We start from the raw sequence: 4029 nt of genomic DNA, 5'->3' as shown, positions 1-4029 counted from the left end.
AGGAATCCCTCCACCCCGCAGACAGCGGAGACGACGCGTAAGGGACTCTCTGGAGATCGGGGCTCAGATTTCTCATGAGATCTGATTTGTCCCGGGGAAGTATCTTGAATATGGAGCGATCTCTTGCTTTCCTGCCTCCTCTTTGGGGGCATGTTTGGCAAGAGTGTGTGTGTGTGTGTTGGGAGAGGGTTTAGGTAGTTTTTTTCTTGCTTTCTTAGAAGTCTTTGATCTGTGCTTACCGATGGTTGTGATGGTCTGTGGAGGCACAGAAAGCCGGCAGCCTTCCTGTTTTTTTTCTTAAAACAAATAAACAAGCAAACACCCTGTTCTTTGCTTGAGGCAGCCCCGACTGTCAGTCCACTGCAGGCGAGGTAAACAGGGGAATCGGGGCTCCAGACAAGTGCTCTGTCAGTTGAGAAGTGGTTTGTGCCTTATCTTTTCTGTGGTCATACCAATGGTCCTTGTGATCGTATGTGTTTCCATGGGGAACTTCCTCCCAAACCCAAAATTCCAACTGACCAATACTCCATGTAAGGCTGGACACGGTTTGATGCTTCTCCTACTGAAGGATCAGATTCAGCACAGCATAGTTTGCAGTGAGTATTTAAATCTCCTCAAAACCTCTCAGTCTTCCATCCCTCCCTTTAAGAGCCTCAAGATGGAACTTTCCCTATAGACTTGATTGGCCTTTGTAGGTGCTCAAGCCCTGGGGGTACAGTAGAGAGGACACAGGAAGGCGGGTGGTGGAACTGTGCAGATGGGTCAGTGACCGGAGAGAAAAGCAAGCACAGAGGTGTCCAAGTCCTTTCAGGGGTCACGGTTCCTGAAGTCTGCTTTTTTTTTTTTTTTCTTTTTTTCCTCTCTCCTTTTTATAGAGCTATTTGGAAATTGCAGGTTTAGAACCCTACAGAGTTGTTGTGTCATTTTCCTTCGCATCTTTGTTTTTACATTTTTTAAGCTTGTGACTTAAAATCGGAATCGCCAGTACCTTCTGGATCACGTGCCCTGTGTTACTGCTTGACCTGAATGCTGTGCACCCTGAGAAATGGTTAATTCTACAAGGTTTCCTCTCTCTTATTGGGTCTTTTGTTGTGTAGAATAAGGGTATCATTGCTCTTTTTGTTGTAGTTAATTTTGGCAATTTATAAAATGTTGAGGCACCCGGTAATTGGCAAGTGTTCAAAACTTGTCAAAGTTCCTTTCAGGTGGAGGTGGAGTTGGGTTGAGATGTTCTAGGGAACATTAGAAATTGTAAATACTAGGATTTGAATTAAGAAGTAATGTCCTGACTACTCACTCTCCTTGGGTGTTACTTTGTTCCGATCCTAAGTAGGTTTCAGAATTCAGAGTGTAGACGAGGTCTCCGGTGTTCTAGGCTTGGGAGGGAGCGGTGCCTTACCGCAGCCAGCTTGTCAGCAGCCAGGGAATTAACGCTAAAAACCGAGCCTTGCTCCTGCGGCTCTGTGATCTAGATTCACTGCCTTTGAAACGGGGCTGCTGCGCTTAACAGGGAAGCTGTGCTGAAGGAGCTCCTCAGAGGCGCCTAGCGCATCTCAGTCAACCACAGCAGCGTCCACCACTCCTCCAGAGCGTGGCCTGTGGCCATCCAGACTTGCAAACGCTTCCTCGCCCGTTCTGACTCCCCTGTCAAGGAGTCTTGCTTGCTGCACTTTGGGCTGTCAGCTGACCACAGAGTACTGTCGGGTTTTCCTGCAGTGCCTTCCAAGCCTGTCCCATCTTCAGTCTCTGCCGTGTGGTCGTTTGCTTCTAGCCCCTCTTGGCTTTCCCGTCTCCTTTGCCCCTTCCTGAGGGTTCTCTTACCAGCAGCCTGGGTGTGTGTGTGTGTGTGTGTGTGTAAAGACTCCCCAGACTCCCTGAAGCGAGATGGGATCCTCATCAGGCCCTCGCCCTGTTTCTTAGGGTCACAGTCATGCACACCTCCCAGCGTGCCAGCCACCACCCAGCAGACCGGCCCAGGGCCGATGGCTCTTTGGGAGCACCTCCCTGAGGAGCCCCTCACCTTTGCGTGAGAGTGAACGTCCCTGAGAAGGCCACGGTTATCGTGTCTGACAGACCTGCCTTACTTCTCCCACAAGGACAATCATCCTTCTTAATCCCCACAATTCGTAATTGTGCAGCCTTTTCTTGTTTGGTCTCCCTCCCTTGCGGGTGTAGTGGCTGTGTTACACATAGAGGGCTCAGTAAACATCTGTACCGACAGCGTCTACTTTTCACGTGTGTCTGTTTGAAACAATCTCACTGCATAGTCCTGGCTGTCCCACAGCTCTCTGTGCAGACCAGGCTGGCCTTGAACTCAGGACCTGCCTGCCTGGGTGCTGAGATTACAGCTCAGGCACCACCTTCCCCAGCACGTTTATGTCTTAATGGTCCTCATTTCTGTGATATTTGTGTTTTGTGACAGAAAAGCCAAAGCAGCCCTACTGTGTTTCAATTTTGTGAATGATCTGAAACAGCCTTTAACTATCAGGTAAAAATAATACGTTTGCGGTTTTCGGAAAAGACGTAGTAATATATTGAGACACTTTTTAATTAGTGTTACCCTGGTGATACTCTGTGTACACATTCCACTTTTCTGACTATGGCATTAAAACAACTGTCTTATTAGCACAGGACTACAGAATAAAATAAGAATTCTCCTGGGCCTGTTTTACACAGTGTCACGTGGTAGTGCAACTGCTCAGTGCCAGGTGTCTAAGCGGGGTGGGGGAGAGCTGTAGGGAAAGGAGGGCAAGGTCTGAGAATGCCCAGCAGTGTGCCAGTGTGCTCAGGTGCCCGCTACCAGACAGTGGAGAAAGAGAGCAGCAGGAGCCACCTGAGGAGGCCCTTCCTTCCTCACTAAAGCCTTTTTGAGCCAGAGTCGCACAGCCTTCTGTGGCCAGGGAAACCTAAAGCATTGCTGGGTGTTTCTGTCCTAAGGCTGCTCCTCGGGAAACCCTGACTCTGCCCCGTGGCTTCTGGCTGCAGCACTCTCCCTACAAAAGCCTCTGTCTCCTCTCTCTACCTTCTCTTAGGCCAGTGCTTTTCCTCCAGCGCTGCTCCTCGCCCCTTAGAGCAGCGGTGACCAGCTTCCGTCTTGATGGAGGAGTGGAAGACTTTAGAGCTGCTGCTGACTGACCCGACTTCGCCTCACACAGCTCTGGGACCGTCTGGGCGCTCTTGGGATGGAGAGCAAGACCAGTTATGATTACAGACACCTTGAGCCCCTGCGGCTCGCCCAGCCCCACGCTGGCTCAGGAGGAAGGAGTGGTTGCCCTGGACCCAGTCATGAAAAGGATGCTTAGGTTCTCATACCTTCATGTTACTCAGAGAAACTAGCGCCTGTATTCTTCCTTCCTCCCACAGGACACAGAGCTGTGCCTCCTGTGAGGCCCTGTGCACTACCTTAGTGCTCAAGACCCAGACTTACCCGCATGAAAAAAAAAACAAAACTGTTTTTGGAGGGGGTCTGGCATGTGACTTGCTTTGGGCCGGACCTCTGTGCCCCAGGACGTTTGCATCACTGTTATTGTGGCCATGTGCCCTTGTTGGTTTGGGGTCTCTTGGGTGTACATACCGCCTGGCTACCTAGATGACCTTGAACAATTGCCTGGAGTGTCTTGGCACCGATACCATTTATTACGCTTTGTTTCCCAGCCCTAATGTCAGATGTAGGTTGATTTTAGTTGCTTTATACATTCAGGCATTGTCACCAAGCTCAACATAATTAACTTCAGAGCTGCCCAAGTTTCATGCATTGCCGTTTGCTCGGTAGCTTTAGTTTTTACTCTCTGTTTTGGGGAAAAAAATAAAAACACGTTGTAATAAGAGGGAACTTATAATCATTTTCTCCCATATGTTATCCATGTGAATGTATACATTGTCTTTCTTGTTAATTATCATTGGCTTCAGAGTGCTAAATCAAATTTATTCGTAATTAATTTTATTTTTAGAAAACCAGTTAAAATTAAATCATCCTTTCAAATATAAATATATATTCTGAAAAATTAGACTCCTTTTATTGGATAGACA

The 4029-nt window shown here is 48.3% G+C and overlaps 1 long non-coding RNA gene across 1 annotated transcript; it reads left to right on the top strand.

Annotated features, from left to right (window-relative positions):
- The first annotated feature begins 489 nt into the window (after positions 1 to 489).
- Positions 490 to 3826, top strand: LOC129675644 (uncharacterized). Its single transcript, XR_008719966.1, has 3 exons — positions 490 to 596; positions 2423 to 2488; positions 3033 to 3826. It is a non-coding gene; the product is annotated as an uncharacterized LOC129675644 (long non-coding RNA).
- Positions 3827 to 4029: the final 203 nt, after the last annotated feature.

The sequence above is a fragment of the Psammomys obesus genome, unplaced genomic scaffold, assembly GCF_907164565.1.
Source record: "Psammomys obesus unplaced genomic scaffold, mPsaObe1.curated_primary_1811, whole genome shotgun sequence".
Lineage (NCBI taxonomy): Eukaryota > Metazoa > Chordata > Mammalia > Rodentia > Muridae > Psammomys > Psammomys obesus.
Note: the sequence above shows the minus strand (reverse complement) of the source record. Positions and strands in the feature narration are given on the sequence as shown.